General features: G+C 44.0%; 1 long non-coding RNA gene across 1 annotated transcript in view; it reads left to right on the top strand.

Annotated features, from left to right (window-relative positions):
* Positions 1-2205: 2205 nt before the first annotated feature.
* The window catches only part of LOC140595308 (uncharacterized), a 119407-nt gene continuing 96471 nt past the window's right edge, over positions 2206-25141 (top strand). Inside the window, exon 1 of the long non-coding RNA XR_011996802.1 lies at positions 2206-2425. This is a non-coding gene — a long non-coding RNA (uncharacterized lncRNA). The remainder of the gene's footprint in view (positions 2426-25141) is intronic.

Genomic DNA, 25141 nt, shown 5'->3' with positions numbered 1-25141 from the left:
AGCTGTGGACAGGGAGCACAGAGGAGAATCCAACTCTTTGTGGGCCACCTGGAGGAGGCAGTAGTTACACTGGGTTTTGAAATGTAGAAGTTAAGATGGGTGGGTGGAATAAAATCCAGAACTATTTGGGAGGTAAAGCTGTTAGTGCTCGGCGCATGCTGACGGCAGCAGAGGGGAAAGCAAATCCCAGGTTGTCATGAGATTTTGGGGTTAATGGGGAGAGAGAGGAACTGCTCCACCTACTCCCCCCCCCCCCCCCCCCCCCGCCCCACTCCCCCGGCAATGTGTGGCTTCTACAAGGTAGTGTATGGGACGGGTCAGCACACGGTAGGATCTCAACAAATGTTGGTTTCTTTTCTCCTTGGAGGCATAAGTTCTAAATTTATTAGTGTTTGGAAATAAAATGAAGACATCAGGTTTATGAAATGGCTAGGTTTTCTGTTGAAATTCTGGTGGATTGCTGCTGAGCTGCCTTTGGCTAATAAAGCAGGACCTTGCCAAAGTCCTTCTCAGCAGCAACTTTACTGGGCTAAACCATTTTTTTTTAAGTGGCCACACTGGCTGCCTGACAAGTCGATTGGCATAAGGGCACTGGGGGAAACTGTAAGGAGTAAACACTGTATCTGATGGAGCAGCTTCTTTTGCCTTTTGGGTAAAAGTTGCAAGCAGAGGCTTCCGTCCAGGGCAACCCTCTCTCGCCCTCAGGGTTCCTTTGGCTGTGGATTATCAGCAGCAGGGGGTTCTTGGCTACAATGTTAGGGCCCCAACTCCTCTGATAGCCCTGGCCTCCCTCCCCACCCTCATCACCATTTTTCTGGGGCCAGAAAACTGCTCTGTGCTCGCTGCTTCCTTCAGATCCCAGCACCGAGGACTGCCTTTGACACTGTCCAGATACCTACCAGGGGGGATGTCAGAGTTACCGCTTATCCCTCCTCCAGCGGCATTTGAACCCCAGAATCCTGGGGACCCAGGGCTCAGAATTGCCCGCAGGCAGGGCCCTCTGGGTCGTGATCCCAAGCCCGCCCACAGCTAACAGGGCTGCCTGCCCAGCCGGGAGAGATTTCCTAATTCAGACAAGCTGGCTGGTTCACATTCGCAGGTGCGAGGCTGGGGGGTGCGCTGGCGGCCCTTTGGCAGTGACACTGCCTCTAAGGAGAGGGGCGGGTGGGGGCAGGAGGGGGAAACTCAATCACAGTGCAGGAGGCGGGAGGAGGCTTTTAGCCAAAGTGCCAGTCATGGGCGGGGGGGTGGGGGTGGGGGGGTGGCAGCTGATAGCATCGCCCGCCCGGTCTGGTTACAGCCCCCTGCCCCCCCGGAGCGCTAATGAGAAGCCGGCAGTGGATACCAGAGAAGGTGGTCCCAGTGAGCTGGGGGCTGGGGGGTGGCTGGGACACAGGGGAGGGAAGGGACAGTAGGACTCCAGAAAAAAGCCTTCTGTAGTTTTGCCTCAAATCATTCCTTTTGACAGAGACTGACTGGCTTTCTCCACGGGAATCTGGTAATGCCCGAGGAAAGAACCACTTTGAAAAGAACACGAGGTTCTATTTCTTCCAGGACAGATCCTGCCCATTTCTGGGGTGTCCTCCCCTTCTCGAATACACCAGTCGTTGCTTGCATTTAGCTTGCCATTGCTAGAAAATGTGTGGAACCTCCTTTTTGCTTTGATCAACGGCTGGTTACTGAGAGCATCTGATGGCCAAGCTCTGGCCACAGACAGCCTGCCGAAACCTGGGGCAGAGCCCTCTCCCCCTGGTGGCAAAGGACAGGGGGCTGTGGGGTTCTGGGTGCATCTGTTGAATTCTCTCTTCATTGATATGGAATTAAAACAAAATGCCTCTTACTGTCCACAATGTCAACTGTCCCACCAAAAAAGAAGCTTTTTTTCTTCTTTTTTTTTATTTTATTTTATTTTTTTTTTGCAATGGAGTGGTTTTCCCAGGCCTAGTGCTAATTAAATGCTTTGTATGCATGATCTCATTGATCCTCACAGTAATCCTACCGGATGGGCATTGCTATTCATCCCCCATTTTGCAGACAAGGAAACTGAGGTCTAGAGAGGTTAATTCACACCCATAAAGTAGTGGCATAGCAGAGATGTGAGCTTAAGCCTTCTGACTCCCAAGCCTCTTGATGCGAAAGTGTCATCGACTTCGTATTTGGTATCTGTCACCACTTGTGACAACACCGCCGCACTGCCTTTTCTTCATTCACCCATCTTACTGAAGTAGTTCTGCCATCTGCCAGTACTGGGGATGGAAACTGGGGATGGAAGAAGTCTCTGTGCCTGAGGAATGTAAGCTACTGTCAGGGAGCCGAGCCCAGCACTACCACCATGGAAAACCCCAGTGCTGTAGGAACACGGATGAAAGAATGCTGACTATCCAGGTTGATGAGTCAGGGTGTCTCCAAGGAACCTTCCAGAGAGGTACAGCATGGCCTAAGGCCCTGCAGGGGGTTGGGAGGTGGTCTTTGGTTGGGGAGGGATCTGGGGCGGGCTACATGGAGCCAAATCAGGAAGGCTCCCCTACCCCTTGCCAGGATGGGCGTTAGACTTTAGCAAGTGTTCTTTGGGGTTTTAGGTGGGGAGGTGATTGGATCACATAGGTATGTGCAGCTTACCTCACTGGATGGGCCCTTCTATTTCCGGATATTTGTGTGATCACTCCTTTCTCCAACCTTCATCTGTTTCCAGGTGATTTTTCTTCCTGGTTTCTAAGTTGGCAGTTTCCTCTAAGGATAGAAAGGAAATGCCCCAGTGGGTCTGTGCAGGGGTGTATGCTCTGCTGAGGAACCAGAGAGCCTGGACAGCCATCAAGCTGACTGTGGCTCATGGGGCTGATGAAGCACAGAGGCTTCTGAAGAGTTCTGGATGAGGTCTCCTTGGCCACACCTGAACTATGTTTCATTATCCATGCAGGGAGGGGTCCCCCCTGCCCACCATTTTAAAAAATGCCACACGCTGAGAAAATTTAGTTCAGGCCAGGGAAGAACTTGGAGATGAAATCTCAAGGCTTTGCCTAAGGATTTGTCCACATGGTTTCTACTAGACAAACCATTGTAGTTATGCATGAAAACCATCTGTAGAGCCTTGGAAATTCCCTGCTCCATGTGCCCCATTAAGCCGAGGAGGCACCAAGGCTGCCCTGGTCAGAAATGAAAATTGTAAAACATCATGTGCAATTTCAAAAGTTGTTATTTTGAATGATTTGTGCTGTTCCTTCAACTGACCTCCCCAACCCTCGTGGCTACTTGGACTTTGAGTCAGTTGGAACTAGTTCTTCTCAACCCTGACATGATTGGCACATGGGCTGGATAATTCTTTACTGCAGGGGCTGCCATGTGGATTGTAGGACATTTCACAGCATCCCTGGCCTCTCTGCACTAACCACTAGTAGCAGCACCCTGGCTGTGGCAATGAAAAATACCTCTAGACCATTGCCAATGATCCTCTGGGGATGAAGTCACCCTAACTAGGGAACCACTTTCACCTATATTCTGAACCCGGCCACTTGACTTCTCAGTTGCATGGTCTTTGGCAATTTGCCAAAACTTCAAGAGCCCCAGTTTACCTGCTTGGAAACTGGTGATCTCTGTGTCTGCCTTTTGGGGTTTCTGTGGGTTAATGTTCAAATGCTGACCACTTCACTTGGTTCTCAGAAAACCCGAGTCTGTCTTTCCCATCTTCCAACCCATGGTGCAGGATCCTTTTCATTATGTGTATCGGGCTTCCGAGGCCCATCTACAATGAAATGGCCAAATGGAGCTACAGAAAAGTGTGAAGTGGTGGACTTCCTCTCGGCCAGCAAATCATTTTCTGGGTGTATCTGCTCTTTGTACTTTCATAGTTGAGCACCCCATTTGGGACAGGCAGCTCTAAGCTGCCCATTGGCTCTGGTGAGGGACCAGGCTCTGCTCTAAGTTGATTTGCACTCTCCAAGTTCTTGTCATCTCACTCTTCCTTGTCTACTTTCTACAGATTCAGTGCTAGAGGTTTTTTTTTTTTTAATCTTTTCTGGAACTTTGCTCCTATGTCCTTTGTTTTACACCCCCCTGGCTTGCACAGGGCACAAACGGTTAAGGGCATTCAGCTTGGCTGCCTCGCCGAGTCCCTGTAGACTACCTTGGAGGGACTGAATGAAATTGATAGTACTAACGTTACATCGCTCAAATCCCCAAAGAAAGAGTAGCTGGGCAGCGAGAAGGAATGACCGCAGAGAAAACAGCTGTCAAGGGCAGCTATTGGTTTATCTTTCATGGAAAGAGAGACATAATGAATTCTAAATTAACCAGAGTCAGAGTATTTTCTGGGTTTGGTGGGGCTGCTGCAGCCCAGGCTGGCACTTAAGAAGTTCTCACTGCTGTCTCACTTGCACGGAGTCCTGGGACAATCTGTGGGCCTGGCCATGTTTGGGAAGGGTGTTTGCATAGTTCGCAGAAGAAGGCCACATAAAGGCCTGGGAGTCTGCATCACGGTGATGCTAGCACGGCAGCTCACCTCACGGCTGAAGGGTGGGCCGCACGTAGACAGGGTCTATGTGCAGGTGAGGCCCATCGATGGGGATCCACTGCTCAGGATCTGGCCTCAGAGGACCCAGAGGACCTCTGCTGGCTCCTTTACCATGGCTCTTTCTCCTCCTCCCTGTGTGTGCCTCTGTTTCTCCAAGAACAGGCATCTGCAGGGGCTCTGCAAGGGAGGCCATGAATTTGAGGAGGGGTTGGACTTTGTTGGCAAACTGACCCTTACTTGAAACTTGGATCATTTATCTTTTAAGTATGAGACCCTCAGCAAGTTAATTCATCTCTTGGATAGATAGTTGTTTTTGATGTCCTGGGTACCAAAGCCTCCATTTTATCTGGCTTCTGCCTGCATCCTCAAGTACTCCCCTCTCTCCCTCCTCCAGATGTGCTGGTCTTCATTCTTCCTGGGACATATTAAGCTTCTTCTTGCTCCAGTGTCTTACACTTATGAGCCTCTCTGCCTGGAGCAGTCTGCCTTGGATCTGCTCCTATGTTTGACTGTTTTAATTGGGCTTCAGCCTGCTACCTCTTCAGGGTGTCCTCCTTGATGATAAGGGTTTAATGTATTCCAATGCTCTCACCCAACCCCTCCCCCACCTTCACTTTGTTGCATCAATCTACTGAATTTTCTATATCTCTTACCACTTTAGGAAATATCTTGCTTATCTGTTGATTTGACTTCTCCCCCACCTAGACTTTGGGCCCTGCATGAGTTGGAATCTTGTCTGTCTTGCCCATCTGTTTGGCTCCAATGCCATTGTTGAAGAAAGGAACAAAGGGAAGAATAAATGAAGAATGAATGCTGTAGCTGGCTGCCATGCCTTGGCTTGTTGAGTGGTCCCCTCCATAGGCACCAATCTTCCATAGGAAGCATAGGAGGGAAGCAAGGAGGGTAGCATCACAGTTGAGTAGTAGGTGTGGGCTAGACACTGGGTGAGGAGGCATGGCAATAATTGGTGTGGGATAGGGAGAGAAGTGTGTGTATTTCTCAGCTGCCTGGATCCAAGAGGCTTAGTATCCTGCTGTACTAGAGTTCAAGTCTGTTCTCTGACTTGAGGGATGGAAAGGGCCAAGGGGAGAAGAGAGTCAAAGGCCACAGTGACGCTTTCCCTGAGTAGAACTGCCAGATGTAACAAATGAAAATGCAGGGAATCCAGACAAATTTGAATTTCAGATAAGCAACAAGTAATTTATTTTATTATAAGTATGTCCCAAATATTGTGTACTCATGCTGAAAACCATTCATTGTGTATCTGAAATTCTAATTTGACAGACGTCCTGTGTTTTACTGGCCATTTTATTGAGGAGTCTCACAAAACGTGTCATTTTGCTCAAGTGCACTGAAATGGGCTGTTCCTCGGGGCCACCTCAAGGGCATTTTCTGGTCATAGCCATGGAGCACTCCTTGGCTCCAGTGGCAGGCCCTGACATGGAGCCCTCCAAAATGGCTAGCTGTGAGGTGAACACCTTGCCTTCTAGGAGCTGTGAATACTGCAGCTTTCCTTCTGGGATTGCCCTTTCAGAGAGTTATGTCAATCCTCCTTCCCCTGGAGCATGTGACCATGACATTCTTGCCTTTGTGATGCTATGTGGCGTCTGCTGCCATGTCTCCTCTTGAAGCCCTGGTTCTCATGTTCATCAGGTGTTCTTCTTGCCCCTCTCCTCAGGATGGACCTCATATATTTGACTCAAGGTTTGTGTTTCATATTTAGACATTTCTGAAGGGAAGTGGGGAAAAGAATAAGTCTTGGGTTGGTTGCCTTCATCTCTGCTCTGAGCCTTGGCCTTTGCATTCTTGTCCTGCTCTCTACTCCCTTCACCAAACCACTTTTGCACTCACAAGTTTTCCTGTGGTTAGTCCTCCATGGCTGTTGGCTTTCATGGAGAGAGCCATGCTGGCCAGTGCTGTAAACTGGAGTTAGTCTGGCTGAGAAGGAAATAATTATTGTCTGATTGTGGTGTGGTTCTTTGCCCAGTTTCAGGTGTGGTAGAAACATTAGCAGGTCCCCCTCTGGCAGGCAGAGTCATTTTCAAAGGCCAGTGCTTGCTGCCTTGGCAGACCCAGTACACTTTAGGAGAGAGCTTGAGACCTTAAGTCTGGGTGGCTGGTCCTTCTGTGTCTCAGGAAGTCATATTACCTCCCAGCCTTGGGGTCACAGGCTTTGGGTTTGGTTGGCCTAGAGTCCACATCTTAGTCCTGCAAACTCTTGATGATGAAAGCAGTTCCTCCTCAGGCAACCTAGTTTATACTATATGCTCTAAGAACTAAGATCTCATCTAATGGAAAATAACCTTAATTTTTTATTCCTCTGAACAACTGCCATGACTAGGACCAGCTATGTAATTTGTGGGGGGCAGTGCAAATGAAAATATGGGCCCCATGTTAAAAAAGTATTAAGGGTGCTTTGGAAGTCGGTTGAGCTTCCAACTCTTTTTTTTTTAAAGGATTTTATTTATTTTTCTGGGAGAGAGAGAGAGAGAGAGAGAGTGGATGAATGAGTGGGGGAGGGGCAGAAGGAAAATCAGACTCCCTGCTGAGACGGGAGCCCCACATGGGGCTCGATCCCAGGACCTCAAGATTATGACTTGAGTTGAAGACAGCCACTCGACTGAGTGACCCAGGCACCCTGAGCCTCTGACTTTTGTTCTTAGCTCAGGATCCTGGGTTCAAGCCCTGTGTTGGGCTCTGCATGGGGCATGGAGCCTATTTAAAAAAAAAAAAGAAGTATTAATGATTTCAAGACAGTAACAGCAGAGCATGAAGCCAACCATGGGGCCTTCTGCGTGCAATGCCCAGAGTGCCTGAATGTGTCACTTGCCTGTGGAGTTTGCTGTAGTCATGACCCCTTAGAGTGTTTCAAGGTCGTATGCCTTTTTATGCTCCTGAACACTGTGAGTCTCTTTCTTTTTTTTTTTTTTTAAGATTTTATTTATTTATTCATAGAGACAGAGAGAGAGAGAGGCAGAGACACAGGCAAAGGGAGAAGCAGGCATCATACAGAGAGCCTGACGTGGGACTCGATCCAGGGTCTCTAGGATCACGCCCCGGGCCAAAGGCAGGCGCTAAACCGCTGGGCCACCCGGGGTTACCCAGTCTCTTTATTTTCATACATTTTTTTTTAAGTGTCTACTCATTCATTCATGAGAGACACAGAGAAAGAGGCAGAGAAAGAAGGAGGGCCCCCGCAGGGAGCCTGATGCAGGAATCAATCTTGGGACTCCGGGATCATGCCCTGAGCTGAAGGCAGACACCCAATTGCTGAGCCACCCAGGCATCCTGAGTCTCTTTATTTTCAAATGTAATAGTCTTTCCTAGTTTGACTGCTTGGGAGGCATGGGTCCCTTTCCCATGGATTGGTGCTGGGCTAATATTCACTCAAAAGGGAAAAGATAAGTTTGATGTGTTATGAACAGAGGTATGAGATCCCAGGCTTCTCTCTGCTGGTTGGTCCTTCACTTTTCTTTCTGCATGCAGATGTTCAGTATTAACAAGGAGAGCCCTGGTTCAACATTTTATGTCTATGTTCTTTGTTTTCATAGCAGGAGCCATTTACGTTGGTTAAATGGCACCATCATTCTCTTGTCATTTTCCTTGCACGATAAGTAGGGACAGCTCAGGCTTTGTATTGTTGATGCAAAGAAATAACTCCTGCAATGTTTGGGTGCTCTGGAATTGTTCACTTATTGCCCTCCTGTCATCTGGTCCCAGATCCCTAATCACAGTGAAACAAGACATTGGATCTTATTAGGGACCAGGAACTGAGCATCAGCACAAGGTTGAGGAGCAGAGTGATGTTGCCTGACAGCTCTGTGTGCGTCCATGTGTACACACATGGGAAGAATGCTGCATGCCACCAGTTTGTTCTTGTTCAGACTTAATATCTTCAGGGTGATGCCAGATACTTGCTTGTGTGCATGAGAGAGTGGCCCTCTCTCCTCTGGTGATGTTAATCCTGATGTGAGGGCTCCAGGACCAGTCATGGAGGAAGTGAAGTGGGCTGTCAAGAACTTCTACAGGCAAGGAGGTCTAGACCCCTAGGATAATGGGAATGGATGGCAACCAGAGTTCACCCTGCCTTTGGTTCTTAACATGTCTCAAAACCACTTGGAGAAGGTTTTCAAGAAACAGGTGCCAAGGCCCCAGCCCCGGAAATGCTAGATTCAAGAATTATCTAGAATAACAATTGGCTTGAGAATTTGACAATATTTTCAAGAGATTCTGACTCATATACTTAATTAAGAACTGCTGGGCTAGTGCACCCCCTCCAGTTTAGTTAGAAGGGAGCTAAGAGCTGGCATCATACCCTCCCAAATTCAGAGGTTGATTTTAGTTAAGGATAAAAATAACATTCAAGATTTGAGGATTTTTAAAATAATAAAACCCTATCAATGCAAATGGTAATGGTCCCAAACTTCGGGCTCATTTAATCATTTTCCAGCAGAGTTGGTAAGAGAATTAACTAATATCATACATTTAGTCAAAGTGAGAAACAGGACTAGAACCAGAGTTACCTGAATCCTGAGGCAGTATTTTTTTCCAGTATGTTCTCTTGTCTTGTTTTGCTTAAAGCTAGGCCAGTGTGGTCAATGGATTGAATTGATTAACTCCAGTGATATCAATGCTATCTATCTCAATGAGCAGATTCATGCTTATACCTCCCAAGATAATGTTTACTTTGTTTAGGAGTTTAGATTTATCTTCATTTTTCCTTATTGTGGAGGGTCATGATTCAGCACTCCCTGGGCTCAGATGGTCCATTTTCTGGGGGATAGGTGGCACAGATCTCCAAAATGCAGTGGGTGAGATTCTGTCCCTACTTCGAGCATTGGCTGCCTTTCTTGGTTAAGCCCTAGGGGACATGGCAGCCCATCTTCCTGGTAATGTCATCATGGTTATAATTACTACCACTCTGTGTAGCCCAAGTATGTGTGATTTCCTAAGTAAAAGTAGCATTTTCTGAGTCCTTGAAAATACTCCCTGTTTTAGCCAACTTTGCACACTTATACCATTTTGTATATCTTTAATTAAACACTGTAAAGGTCCTTTGCCTTGAAGGACAAATCAGGTTGAAGGCCCTATTATGAGCACACCCACCTTTGGAGAAAAACAATCCAAGCCCTAATTAAATGTATATTGGTGCTTAAGAATAATTAGCCTCCATGGTGTATCCACCAACGAGCACCCTCACCCAATTACTTCTTCACTGCATGCGGAGTGCCTGATGCATCACGGCTCCTGGCTTTGCAAGAGCTGAAATCACACCATCCTTAGCACAGAGATCGATTTTATTTTTTTTATTTTATTTTTTTAAAAATTTATTTATTGTGAGAGACAGAGAGAGAGAGAGAGAGAGAGGCAGAGACACGGGCAGAGGGAAGAGCAGGCTCCTTGCAGGGAGTCCAATGCGGGACTCGATTCCAGATCCTGGGATCATGACCTGGGCCGAAGGCAGGCGCCCAACCGCTGAGCCACCCAGGGGTCCTGAGATCGATTTTAGTATAGGATCAAAATAAACATCCATAATTTGAGGATTTTCTAAAGAAATGAAATCCTACCAAGGCAGCTGGAGATGGACACAGGTTTTGAGTTCATATAATCATTTCCCAGCAGTGACAAATAGCTGTAGGTGGCAAGTCAGCAGAATTTTTCCTGAAAAAGGCATTGTGATAAGGCTCGAAGTGTCTACAAACCCACCCAGTGGTCCTGGCTTGGTAGCACCTGCCAGGACAGAAGATAGAAACTCCCCCTCCTGCCCCCCCACCCATTCCTCAGCCCATGGCCTCCACCATCCAAGGGGCCCTTCTATGTCAGGCCCTGTATGAGGTGCTTGCAGTGTTTACTTCCTTTAATAGCTTAGAAACCTGTAGTATTTGTAAAAAAAAAAAGTGCTAGATAACAGAATATGGCTGCATCAGTGTGAACTCCAAAAGGAGCAAGAAAACAGTTCACTGATTTCCTTGCTGTTGCTCAGTCTGTAGCATCTTTAGAAAGGAACAGCACAGAACAGCATACACATGGATGTTTGTGTCAGGAGCAGCTATGTCTTAAAGGGACAGTCGTTTCGCCCCCTCTTCTGCATATATCTCTGAACAATTATGAAGTCCCCATCCTTTGGATACATAGGGCTTGGGAAAAAGTTTAATTGCTGTTTGTAAAGGAGCTAAAATATTTTTCAACCAGGCTGGACTGACTACTTTCAATTACAGATTATTTGAAAGGAGAGACAAAAGGAGGGAAAATGTTTTGTCATCGGACTAAAATACCCCTGTTTGCATTTTAGTATATTTCCCCATAATTCTTTCCTCTATTATATGTATCCGTTATCTATCTGCTCCACAACAGACTGTCCTAATTTAGTGTCTTAAAACAGGCACTAACAACTGCCATAATTTGAGGATTTTTTAAAAAATAAAATCCTATCAAGGCAGCTGGAAATGGACACAGGTTTTGAGTTCATGTAATCATTTCCCAGCAGTGACAAACGAGCTCAAGGTGCAAGTCAGCAGAATAATTTTTCATAAGAGTTTCTGCCAGTGGAGCCTCCCAGAGTGGTTTCGTGAGGGAGAGCCGGGAGGCTCGGGTGACTCTCTCTTGATGCCACCACCAAGCTGTTGGCTGGGACTGCAGCCATTTCAAGGCTCAGCAGGGGAAGGACCTGCTTCTGAGCTCAGGCATCTCATAGGCAGAGGGAGAAGCAGGCTCCTCGAGGGGAGCCCGATGTGGAACTCGATCCCGGTACTCCGGGACCACGCCCTGAACTGAAGGCAACTTCTCAACCACTGAGCCACCCAGGTGCCCCTCTATTTCTTTCTTTTAAAGACTTTATTTATTTATTCATAGAGACAGAGAGAGAGAGAGAGAGAGGCAGAGACTCAGGCAGAGGGAGAAGCAGGGTCCATGGAAGGAGCCTGACGTGGGACTCATCCTGGGACTCCAGGATCACGCCCTGGGCTGCAGGCGGCGCTAAACCGCTGAGCTACCTGGGCTGTCCTTCTTTTAAGATAATGAAAAACTTTTTCATAGCTGCAGACTATAGCATAAAGTGGATTTTCATAATTTCACCCAATACATTCCTCTACATACATACGTGCATTTTTATGTTGTTTTCTAAAGTCTATTACCAGATGTGATGCTGGATGCACAGTTTGGTCACCATCCTTTGCATTATTTCATTTGGGATGGATCTCTACACGTGTGACAACAGGGTCAAGCATACAGATATCTTTTAGGATTTTTAAATACCTATTGCCATTTCCCTTCTGCAAAGGGTTGAAGCAGTTTACAGTCTCACCTGCCGTGTAGCAGATCCCTGTAGCAGTTAAAAATCATGTTCTAAGTCTTGCAGTGATATATACACAATGTGCAACGACTCCTTTAGCCCCGAAGAAGGGCGCTGGGTGCTCCTTCACTATCCTGGGTCTCATGGGCAGATACTGACCTGATTAACACAAAAGGTCACATTTTTCACTCAAATTATAATAAGCAGGTAGGCTTGGCTAAATAGAATTATAGCAATTATACGATATAGTGTTACATCAATGTACAGATCAAAAATGTATTCTTCATTTCAGTGGAAAGTTTTATTTTATTATTATTATTATTATTATTATTATTATTATTGAAGATTTTGTTTTTAAGTTTTTAAGCCCTACACCTAACGTAGGGCTCAAACATACCACCCCAAGATCAAGAGTCGCATGCTCCACCAACTGAACCAACCAGGCACCCCTCAGTGGAAAACATAAAAAAAAATTATCACCAAGGTAGTCAAAGTTGAAATTATTTTTTCAAATATTTCCTTGCCAAAATGTAATCCTATTATGAAAAGGGTTATTTGAATTGCTTAGTTCTTAAAAATAATTGTATGATAATGACAGCATCATTACAACTTAGTTCTTTTTGCTAATGTCACAGCTTTATTGACTTGTAATTCACATATCATACAATTCATTTTTTTTAGCACATTCACAGAGCTTTGGACACATGATAATATGACATGTTCATGACCCTCAACAGAAGCCCAGTACCCATTTGCAGCGTGACTTAATTCTTTTATTTTAAAAAGAAATCCTCACAAATACCTCCTTTTTATGGGTGCCTGAAACAATTTTTGAGTCTCTTTTCAAATATGGGGAGACAGTGACTTGCCCAACACTCCAAAAATGCTGTTTTCAGATGCAGGAGCAAAAGTCAACCCTCTGAAGCTGATGCCATCATTCTTGGTTTAAAGCGACAAGCCCTTTAGTTCCATTTTGCTCCTACTGGGGAGTTAAAGACTTTTTTTTTCTTTAAATCTCTCTTAGGGTGTGTGTTTCAAATACGTGGCACATATTCTGGCAAACGTCTTGATGAAATCTTTAATAGAAAGTTAGGCCACATGCTGAAAAAGAGTTGTAGGCAATCAGCGATATATGCCTGGCATCTCTTTACTGGCCATAATTCAAATATATTTTTAACAATCGTTTTCTCTTAAAGAGACAATGCTGGTGACTTCATTTCTAGGTCAATAAAATCACTGCCTACTGGCATCAATAGCAAAATCATGAAAAAAGAAACCATTTTGCCCACAAACAGAATGGAATGTTAGTTTGTGACCCAGGGCCTCCAGGGTGTAATTCACTTCCTCCAAACGCAGAGGACACCAATTTCCTCCCCAGGAGGTCAGTAGCGAGGTGTAGGGTTACCACTGAGTCTAGATTCCAAGAGAAGTTTGAAATGTAATTGCCCTGCTGGTTTTGTTTAGCTACAAGATTACTGTTAGACTAGGGCAGTAATGAGGAAATAATAGCTGGTATGGGCCTGAGTTGACCCATGCAGAGAAGGATGAACTTTTTTTTTCTTTAATACAGGACGATGGTCATTATAGATTGCCCTTTCTTCCAAATCCATTTGGCATTGGTGGTCAACTGAATGAGACAAGGATTCTTAGGTCAGTCCATTTTCCTGAATCATAAGACATAAATCAGAGCCAAGTATGAAAACTTCAGACTTGTCTGTGACTCTGTACCTCTGTAAATGGGGATGAGAGCTTCCCCTCTGGCCCTTGGGCGGATGCCTGCTTATTTGTATTCAGTGACTGAATTGGGGTCCTGGTGACATAAGCTGTGCAGACTTGGAAGCAGTAAATAATTCTAATGAGAAGCCTGCTATATACAGCCCAAAGCTATAGATATTTCCATAGCGTAAGCCAACAAGCGAAGAGGGAGAGACCCTTTATGGCCAGCTGAGGACACCCACACACATCTTGCAGAAGACTGAGACATTGCCTGCCTGTGTTTCCTTCTAGAGGAGAGAAAGCAGAAACCTCCCTTATACCAATTCTTCATCTGGATGTGAACCCACATTGAAACACTTGAAAATTTTGATAAAAATATCTTCTCTCGCCTCAAAATAGAAATGCAAATTTTGAAAGCCTGACAGTTTTTTAAAATGAGTTCTGGAAAAACAGCTCTTGTCAAAGCAAAATGTCTCTGTTCAAAAGCATCTAGAAGTGCTGCAGAATTTTACCTCCCTCTAAAAGGTTGCAAGATTCTCTCTTTTTAAACTTTTAGACTTTTGTTCATGGTTACTGATCCAATCTAAGGTGAAACTTAAATTTCTGGGAAGACTTGGTGACATTTCAAAGTATTCTTATTGCTGTCTCTACACAAGAAAACCTGTGTGCTCATGTTCCTTTGTTTAATGTCTCATTCAGATTTTAAAAATAAATGTTAAAAAATCAGCATCTAGCATTTTCTGAATAATGGAGATATTTCAGTCTTATGAAGTCTGCATATTGTATCATAGAAATTATTTTGATTAGGAAACAGCCCTTTTGGTGAATGCAGTTTGATAGTACTAACTCTGCTCAGTTCAAAATGGCATTTTGAAGAGCAAAGGATAACATTTAAAAAATGTTAGACTATAGTAGTGTTTTCTTCTGTTACTAATTTTTATACTGTTAAGGAAACACTGTTAAATGTGTTTTCCTGCTGTCCTAAAGTTTTTTTCTCAAAACTTTGGTATTTTGGAAGAATGGCCATTTGTGATGTCTTCAAGGATCTTCTGAGCAATCTTTTGAGGGTTTAGCAAAGATATTTAGACCAGTAGGTTTAGTCTTGCTCTTTATCTTTTATTTGATAACAAAATAGATGGGAAAAGCACACCTTCCCACAGTATGTGTGCTGCCCTGTTGGGTGCTGGAAAGATTTAGGAGCATTGTTACTATTTCCCTGGTACTTCCTCCTCGGGGCTGTGATATTAACAGAGGTGTGCAGTTTAGTTGTGACCAGCTGCCAAGTGGCCAAGGACTGAGAAAACAGAGGGATATCTGAGAAATATTTGGCATAGCCCAATTTTTTAAACTAGCCCAAGATGGCAGAACAATGTCTAGCAAGATGGAGTTGGAGGTCCCCACAGCAGCTCTTCAAACCTCTCTCCAAGCAAAGGTTGAGCTTGACTCTGATCTTGGAATGCTGCATATCATTTGTCAGTGTCTTTCTGTGACCACTGAACTCAGCTCACCCCCTCAGCTTGGCTCTTGCCTCTCAGTCCAGATGTGATGTGTTGGCTACTCTCTATGTGAACTCTTGGGGGTGGGCCTGCTTTTTTTTCTGGCTTTATGGGCTGCATGCTGCAATACATGCCTAATTTACTGACATGGGAAAATCAAACATGATCAGGAAGGCACTCCTCTTTGGTTGGATTTACCTAGTAACAGTCAAGCCCACTGGTTTAGTTTAAGCTGACAGGCTTGACGTAGAGAAACTGGGTATAATAAGAGAAGCAAGGAAAAAGGGTTATTGATCTGTCAGGAATGGGGAAGTTCAGCAGGCAAGCTTGGGTTGCTTTAAAGGCAGTTAGGGGACACCTGGGTGGCTTAGTTGGTTAAGCATCTGACTCCTGATTTTGGCTCAGGTCATGATCAGAGTCATGGGATGTAGCCCCACATTGGGCTGTGTACTCAATGTGGAGTCTGCTTCAGATTCTCTCTCCTTCTTCCTCCCACTCTCTCTTTTTCTTTCTCTCAAATAAAGTCTTAAAAAATAAAGGGCAGTTAGGCATTTTGGGATGTAGTATTTATTATTTTTTAGTTTGGAGGTGGAGAAAGAGTTGGTGATCTGTACAATAAGTTAATTTTTGGCATTTTGGGGTTTTTAAAAGACAGCTTCTCTATGCTGTCCATCTAATTCTCAGCCTGAGTGTTTCAAATAGTGTGGAAAGACTGCTACAGGTTAAATTGAGTCCTCCCAAAATACGTTGGGGTCCTCACCCTTTGTACCTTTGAATGTGACCTCATCTGGAGATAAGATCTTTACAGAGGTAATCATGTGAAGATTAGGTCGGTAGGGGGGCCCTCATCCAATATGACTGGTGTTCTCATGTAAATGGGAAATTTGGACACAGAGACAGAGCACAGGAGGAAGGCGACGTGCAGTGACGGGGAAGGTAGCCATCTATATGCCAGGGAGAGAGGCCTCAGAAGGAACCAACTCTGAAGACACCTTGAATTTAGACTTCCAGCTTCCAGAACCATAAGAAATAAATGTCTGTGGTTTAAGCCACCCAGTCTGTGGTACTTTTATATGGCAGCCCAAGACAATCAATATGAAGACCTGTGAAGAATTTTGATTATAGCACCTAAAGAAGATCAGAGAATTTTGAAAACTCTGGTCTAAACGAATTAAGGTCTTTAAAAAGAAGGAGGTGAATAGATATAAGAAGTTTGAAAACACGGCTCGTTTTTTAAATAAGAGATATAATCTGTTGGGTAGATCAATGAGTCAAGACCAGCCCAAACAAAACTCCCACTTTGTATAAAGAGAATGACTAAGGTCATAGTGACTAATCCCTTCTCCTGGGACAGGCATTATAAGAACTGCTCCATCTGCACCAGTGGATTTGCTGAGCCTGGGGCCATGTAAGCAAGTTCTCTCTTACTTTCTTTCTGGTTCCTGGGTTTTATTCTTCTTCACAGTCCATTGGAAACCAACAGTTGCAAAGGCGTTTTGAAGAATGCACACTGGGGTATAGGCCTACCTTTTCATGGACTAAAGATGCAGCAAAGAGATCAGGAATCATAAAGAAAATCCACACAGCCTAGCTTTTATTCTTCAACAAACATTTCTGGAGTGCCTGTTCTGTTCCAGGGAATGGCCCAGATCTGGGGGCCAATGCATGGTTGACTAAAAAACACACAGTTCCGGCTCACATGGCACTTGGACTCATTATTTCAGAAGCAAGCTTGGACCTGAGCAGCACCATTGGGGAGGAAGTTCAGATTCAAGAGGCAGGAAGAGACAGTGTTTTAGTAATCTCAGTGGTGGCAGGCTGGGGAGCAAGGAATGGAGAAAGTTTGGAGGGCTGGCAAAGACAAAAGGCCCCCAGCCCATCTTTGAGTCAGCTTAGGCTCTTCTGAATCCACACACTTTTGTGGTTAGCTTCCCCCTGTAGGAAACTGGCCTCATCTTTAGTCAATTACGAGTTCTAGAAGAAAGGGATGGGCTTTGAGTAGCCATGACTGTGTTGCCATTGCTGAGTCTTCCAGTGTGTCAGAAGGAAATGTGTGAGCCCGAAGACTGGAGCAAAAGCAAGGGTTTTTTTTTTTTTTGTTTTTTTTTTTTGTTATATTTCACTTGAAAAGTAAAATTTACTCATATGTTTCTAGACTGTTCTCTCCTCCTGCCTTAAAGAGAAATGAATTTTTTTTAGCAGTTTTTACATGAAAATGAATTTTTGAAAGTGTTTTTTTTTTCTTCTTCCAAGCAGCTTTTTATCTTGAAAAAAAGACAAGCCCTTAAAAATGTGTTGCGATATGTACACTCTTAGGTGTGAAAATGGTCTTGAAGAGTCTTATAGATACCAGTAAACTTCATGAAATCCTGGTGTGTGGTTTGAGTCTTTCTCTCAATGCCCCCACATCCCCGTCTGCTACCTACACATTGGTGCTTTCTAGCAATACACCTTGCTTGTAAGCATCTGGTTGACCTAGCTCTTCAAGACTCCTGTTAAATTAAACAAAGAAGGTCATTAGATGGAGGTGACTCTAATACCGTGATGACCTATGTAAGCAAACCAAAATCTGAGCCTGTAAATACCTGAATGTTACGAAATCTAAACGCTAAGGACAATCAGTCACAAACAGCCAATTAGGCTTCAAACTCTATCCAATCAAATACTTTCCTTTGTTTCTATTCTTTATTTATTAAAGATTTTATTTATTTATTTATTTGTTTGTTTATTTATTTATATGTGAGAAAGAGACTGAGAGATTGAAAAGGAGAGAGAGCATGAGCTGGGGTAGGAGCAGAGGGAGAGAATCCAAGTGGACTCCCCACTGAGCATGGAGCCTGACACAGGGTTTGATTTCATGAGCCTGAGATCTTGACCTTGAGATCATGACCTGAGCTGAAACCAAGAGCCGAATCTCAATCCACTGAGCCACCCAGGTGCTCTTATTTCCATACTTTATGTCTTTTCTCTAGCTCTTGTTTGGGGAGTGCTCCTAACTACTTCTGGTTTGGTGCTGCCTGATTGGAATGAATTTTTGCTCAAACTCTTAAATTTTTAAAAATATGCCCAAGTTTATCTTTTATCACCTCTCATCTTAACTTTCTATCTGGGAATTAGAGAATGACAGAGTTGTCATACCTGATGAAAACTCCAACAGAAGAAGAGCTACTTTTTCCATAGTGCAGTAGCTTTACACTACCCATTCGGTATATTAATATGATCTACAAAGGCAAAGGAAGCCAGGGAACTCTTAAACCAGAGAAAGGAGACTGATTTGACTTCTCATTCATTTGATAGCTGCAGAGGGCTTGTACATTTGCCCAGTTTGGGCTTGGTGTGGAGATAAGTAAGACTCTATTCCTGTCCTGAGACCTTAACCATTTAATAGGGCAGAGAAAATCCAAGCCTTTATAATACGTGCAGCACAGTGTTGTAGAGCCTCTCTCCAGATGCCAGAGGGACCTGTGTGGGGGGAGTAATAGATGAGGCAGGATCCAGAAAGGAACTGGTGTTGGAGTGTAGTGGGGCAAGCCGATAGTTGGTGGCCAGTTGAGAAAGGAGTCTCAAAAGAGGGGAGAGCAGAAAAAAATGTTTGAAGACATGGAGAGTATGGCATGCCCACCAAAGTAGCAGGGGTGGAGAGAATGTGGCTGGCAGGTAGGGTATGATGGAGGTAGGGGCAGGAATGGCAGCAGGAAGGGTAAACAGGGTTCAGATCAAGAAGAACCTTATGTGAAGCTGGACTTCATCATACAGTTGATGAGCCACATGGGGGGGTGGTGACAACCAGAGGGTCAGGTTTGTGATTTAGGAAGAGCAGGCTGATAGCAGATTGGAAATGGATTGGAGCCCGGTAAGCCTGGGAGCAGGGCGGTAGGAATAAGGCTGCAAACATCCTGACGATTCATGTGTGAGCAGTGTGACCTCTGGTATGTCTGCCTGTTACTATGATGTCAGGATCATTCACCCTGTCACACTGAGAACATTGACAGAAATGCACTCCACTTACTTAAAGATTGACTGGACCAATTGTTCGATAAGCATACTAGTGGCTTTCCTGTGTATCTTAACTGTGACACTCAATCTAGTCATGGGGATCCTGTCTGGCACTGAGGACACAGCAGTGAATGAAAGGGACTCAATTTGCTCCCCTGGAGGAGCTTGCATCCTTGTGAGGGTGGGGGAAGAATGTAAGTAATTCCACCTGAGATTCTAGGTACTGATGCAGGTGCTGGCCAAAAATACACCCGAACACCTGCACCCCGATGTTTCTAGCAGCAATGTCCACAATAGCCAAACTGTGGAAGGAGCCTCGGTGTCCACTGAAAGATGAATGGATAAAGAAGATGTGGTTTATGTATACAATGGAATATTACTCAGCCATTAGAAACGACAAATACCCATCATTTGCTTTGACGTGGATGGAACTGGAGGGTATTATGCTGAGTGAAATAAGTCAATCGAAGGACAAACATATGGTCTCATTCATTTGGGGAATATAAACAATAGTGAAAGGGAATAAAGGGGAAAGGAGAAAAAATGAGTGGGAAATATTAGAAAGGGAGACAGAATATGAAAGACTCCTAACTCTGGGAAACGAACTAAGGGTGGTGGAAGAGGACGTGGGTGGGGGGTGGGGGAGACTGGGTGACGGGCACTGAGGTGGGCACTTGACGGGATGAGCATTGGGTGTTATTCTATATGTTGACAAATTGAACACCAATAAAAAATAAATTTATAAAAAAAATACACCTGAGTGGAGACTAGGGAGTGCTGGGGTGAAGCTTGCAACTTCAGTAGGCACCAGTACAGCTTCAGTGAGGAGCTATTTTAACGAATGTGATCCCTGAGACCTTCACTTTGAGGGCTAAGTTGTCTAAAGGGAGGCTACCCGTGATCCAATAGTGCTTGAAGAGATTCTTAGGACCCTCATGGTGCCAAGGGATTGCACATAATGTCTCTGGAGTGGGCAGCGAGGTTGACTAGACAAGACTCTAGCTCTGGTGACCATGCTGGAAAGAGGTTCTAGTAAACACTTTCTGTTTCTCAGCTTGGGGCTGCTTGAAGTTTTCAAACAACTCCCCACTCCCTCCTCCCCTTGGGCCGGCCCCCAATTTATTTACTTCAAAAAAATGTTCAGCTCCGCTGTAGCATCTGTTTTCCAGTGAGGCCCCTGTATCTTGCTCAATTTCCCAGCTGGTTTGACTTATCAGGACACAAGCAGGTCACCTGACTGGCCCAAGGCCACACAGTGAGCAAAGAGTTCAGCCAAACATAAACCCAACCTTATTATTATTATTATTTTTAAGTTACACAGTTCCTGGAAGCTCCATCATTGTGGCAGATGGGATGCTAATCACATCACTGACAACTTTAGCACAAAGAGATCAGTGCAGGCTCTGCATCTGGCTTAAGGAGCCTGTATGAATTGGTTTCCCAAGTGGAGAAGACAAAGCAGGGAAATGCTCCCCCTCACTGCCTCCCCACCCCTGATTAAGAGGCCATCTTGCACATGACTTGAAGGCTGCCTCAATCAGATGCCATAGTTCCAGGGCAGCAGCATTTTGAGTTGGCATCTTCTTCAAAGACCATACCTCAGGGGCTTAGCCTTGCCTGGTTAAATTATCCTTTTTTCCCCCAGCCTACTTCTCCATGGCCCTCCCCCCACGCCCTTCCTGCAAGCAATTTCAAGTTCCTAAGCAAAGTACTGAGTGTGATGGAATTTCTGGGTGCAAATTGCATGCAGTTATGGGTGAGATTGTAGCAATAATTGCAGTGAGGTTGAGGGTGACCCAAATGTAGAAACTTTGAAAAGTAACTTTTGGGCACTCTCATTTGTGACTCTCCTTTATGTTTACATTAACCTTTGGGTTACATTTTTCAGGAATAAGCATTCATCTTTAATTTTCTAAATCTTTGATTTTTGTGCCTTGTTCAAATGAAGATCAATGCAAACACTTGGTGTTGCTTTTATAGAAGTTTCCTTGGATCTCTCCTTGATAGGCTTTTCCATTCTCCTCCCCAACCATTGGCACCCCTTTGTGACTCAGGCCCCATGGGAACTGAAGCAAAGGTCTTTAGCTCTCTGGGCCTCGGTGTTCCTATCTATCGCTTAGGCACAATTACATATACTTTATGGGATTCATGATGATGAAGTTTAATAAGATCTTGTAGTATAGTGTGTGTTTTTTTTCCAATATCACCAAGCAATTCTCTGACACAGCTGGGTATCTTACAATTCAACTCAGTTTTGATGCTCTCTACCTGGAGATAGCATCAGATCCCATGGGTTAAGGGCTCAGGCCCTACAAGACTGACCTCTCTCTTCAGATGCCAATCCCAAGCCCAAGTTTTCACCTGGGCTTCTCACCTATAAATAGGAACTATAGATAGGAGCTTCCCATAATCTCCTCCTTGAGTTTGATTAATTTGCTAGAGAGGCTCACAAAACTCAGAGAAACATCTTACTAGGTTAACAGTTTATGGTAAAAGAACATAACTCAGAAACAACCAAATGGAAGAGGGCAGGATATGGGGGAAAGAGTGTAGAGCTTTCCTGCTCTTCCTGAGCATGCCACTCTCTCAGGACTTCCATGCATTCCTCAACCTGAGAGCTCACAGAAGCCTGTCCTTTTTTTTCTTTTTCTTTTTTTTTTTTTTTAATGAGGACTTCATTACAAAGGCTCAATTGTTTAAGCCATTGACCAGTTGTGACTGAACCCAATCTTTGGCCCTCCATCCCCAAAGTTGGGAAATGGGGCTGAAAGTTTCAACCCTCTAATCACAGAGTTGCTTCCCCTGGCAACCAGCTCCCATTTTTGGGTTACCAAGGAACTTTACCAAAAATCATCTCATTAACATAAATTTCCACAGTTTTAGAAGCTCTGTGCTAAGAATAGGGATGGAGAGCAAATATATATTTCTTATTATAAGCCACAGTATCACATGCATACATAGTAACTCCAGACAAATCCCCCTCACCTCACGGAGCTCATTTCTTGGTTTTATCAATTTTCTTGTCTTTTTAGGTGCCCCCAACATTTTCATTCCAGACCACTCCCTCCCAGGCTCTCTTCTCCACCCTTCCTGTCTAAGCATCATCACTCACCAACATATTTTCTTTCCTTTTTATTATAAAAAAATTTGAATACATAGAAGTGGAATGGTTATGAGAATATTACAGTGGACACCTATAGACCTATCAACTAGAATTTTTGGCATTTTTACTTATTTCCTTCATCTTCTTTCTTTCTTTTTTTTAAAAGATTTTATTTATTCATGACAGACACACAGAGAGAGAGAGAGGCAGAGACACAGGCAGAGGGAGAAGCAGGCTCCATGCAAGGAGCCCAATGTGGGACCCGATCCTGGGTCTCCAGGATCACACCCTGGGCTGAAAGTGGCGCTAAACCACTGGGCCACTGGGGCTGCCCTTATTTATTTCTTTTGCTGAGGTATTTTAGAACATTTTCAAATTTTGTTCATTTTGCGCATATGCATCACTAAAAAATGAAGATATTTTATGAAATATTCACAATAATATTGTCACACCTTGAAAAACCAAAGCCAAATAATTTGTTAGTGTAATCTAATACCTACTCCATATTTGGTGTCTTTTTTTAAAAAGAGGGTTTTATTTATTTATTTGAGAGAGAGCACGAGACATAAAGAGAGAGAGCACAAGCAGGGGTAGGGTGGGGAAGGGCAGAAGCAGAGGGAGAAGCAGGCTCCCTACTGAGTACGGAGCCTGAAGCAGGGCTTGATCCCAGGACCCTGAGATTATGACTTGAACTGAAGGCAGACGCTTAACTGACTGAGCCACCCAGGTGACCCTTGATGTCTTTTTTATGTTTAGTTTGTTAGAAGCAGAATCCCAAGAAGGTCTGCATGCTGTGTTTGTCCCCCTGGGTCACTCATTCTGCTTTCTCTAGTTCATTCTGCTGGGACAAGTCCTGGTCGCTGGGTTCATAGTCTTTTCTTCTAGACTCTGCCTGGGAAACGATCTGAAGGCAGCATCAAGGACTAAAGACAATCCCCATTTTGGCAGGGTATTTTGATTGCTCCTCATTGCATTTTCTTTCTTTTTTTTAAAGCAATAATCGCCCCTCGGATAAACCTCATTGACTACGATACTGCCACTGCTATCTTCTTCTTTTTTTAAAGTTAATTTATTTTTAAGTAACCTCCACAGCCAATGTGGGGCTTGAACTCATGACCCAAGATTAAGAGTCACATGCTCTTCCAACTGAACCAACTAGGCGCCAACCCACCCCCCTCCTGCCCCTTCAATGTTGCATCCTCTTAAGTCTACAGCCCTGCAATAAAGTTTACTTGTTAAACTTTATTCTTTTGGGAAGATAATATCTTGTTAAAGATGCTCTCTGAAGATTGGTATGAGGAAAACTAAATGGCACATGTAGAATGCTTAACATCAATACTGAAAACCTCAAAAAGTTTATGGATTCTTAATTGACAATGATAACATTTACAATCCTTACATCTCAGAAAGCAAGTCTTAGGGTCAGCCAATCTAGGTTGGAAATCTGGGTTTTCTACTTGTCATTCGTCACATTGTAACAGGAGCACCTCTAAATCTTCCTTTCACCAAGTGTAAATTGAGAATAACATTGCCTGGCACTTTGAGGAAAAGTGATATTGTTGACAAGACACATATTATATTGCTGGAGCCCAAATAGGACTTCAGTAAACAGGATTATATATACTGCATATGTAAAATATAAATATTATATCATTCATTACGACCCATCTTCTTTTTTAGCCTTTCTCTACCTCTTACCCTCCATCTATTTTTTTAAAGATTTTATTTATTTATTCATGAGAGACACACAGAGAGAGGCAGAGACATATGCAGAGGGAGAAGCAGGCTCCTTGCACTGAGCCTGATGCGGAACTCTATCCCAGGACCCCAGGATCACACCCTGAGATGAAGGCAGACACTTAACCACTGAGTCATCCAGGCATCCCATCTTGCCTTCCATCTTTATCTCTCTCTATTTTTCAATGTCTACCACATGGGAATAAGAATCTATATCCATTTCATGTGTACATGTTTTAGCAGAAAGAATATTTATTTAGGATGTTATCTCTGGACTTAACTTTTAGTAGCAAACTTAGCCTTAGGTGATTCTTTCTACTGACTTGAGCACATTTATTCATTTGTAATAGGAATTCAATTTGTCATAGGAACAATTTTATCTGTTGGGAGAACCTGATAAGGTCAGTGTAACACTCACATAGGTTCTACATGGCTGAGAGGGCTTTGAGAATAGTAAAAGTGCCTATAGACAGACTGAGTCCAAAGTACATTGAATGGATTTTTTTTTAAAGTAAATGAATGCAAATTCCAATGGTACGATTACGTTCATTGACCATTTATAGGTATTGTCTTTTTAAAAAATCATGTTAATCTTCTTGGGTTTAGCTGCTTTTCTTTGCCATTGACTCATTCCAGCAGGATTTCCTATATTTGGAAGACCAAGAACCACAAAATTCTAAAGGTAGGCTGGATCTGGGAAGTCATATTCTAAGTGGGAAGCAATGGTACCCTCCAAGTACATTACCAAGCCACCCAAACTGCAGAGATCAGGGACATAAAGGCTCAAGTGCCAAATTAAGCTGTTTGCATCATATGGTTTAACAAACTGGTTTCAAACACGCAGTGAGAAGCAAAGGGAAAGATGAAATAGAGAAGTAACACGCCCATGGTGAGTACAAACAGGGTTAAAAGGATCACACTCCCTGAATCGTGTATTAGGCAATGCTCACAGTTTCTCTCTCTCTCTGTCTCTCTGTTTCTCTGATACATCGGCCTCCTCTCTCTCTCTCTCTCTCTCTCTCTCTCTCTTTTTTTTTTTTTTTTTTTAGGGAGAGAGAGAGAGAGAGAGAGAAAATGGGAGAGGGAGAGGGAAAGGTGTGTTTTAGGCAGAGCATAGGTACAAACAAGATGGGTGTTCTCAATGAGTGGCCAATTTAAGGCCTGGTGAATTTTGAGTGCTTCAAATATCCTTACTGTAATTTTAAGTATTCCATTCTTCTCACCTACCACCAGTAGGCACCAGTATGCCCCACTTTCTTTATCTGTGTTTAACATGTCTCACTAGCTACTTGCAT

Source organism: Vulpes vulpes, chromosome 14 (assembly GCF_048418805.1).
Source record: "Vulpes vulpes isolate BD-2025 chromosome 14, VulVul3, whole genome shotgun sequence".
Lineage (NCBI taxonomy): Eukaryota > Metazoa > Chordata > Mammalia > Carnivora > Canidae > Vulpes > Vulpes vulpes.
This window is presented reverse-complemented; position numbering and strand designations above follow the sequence as displayed.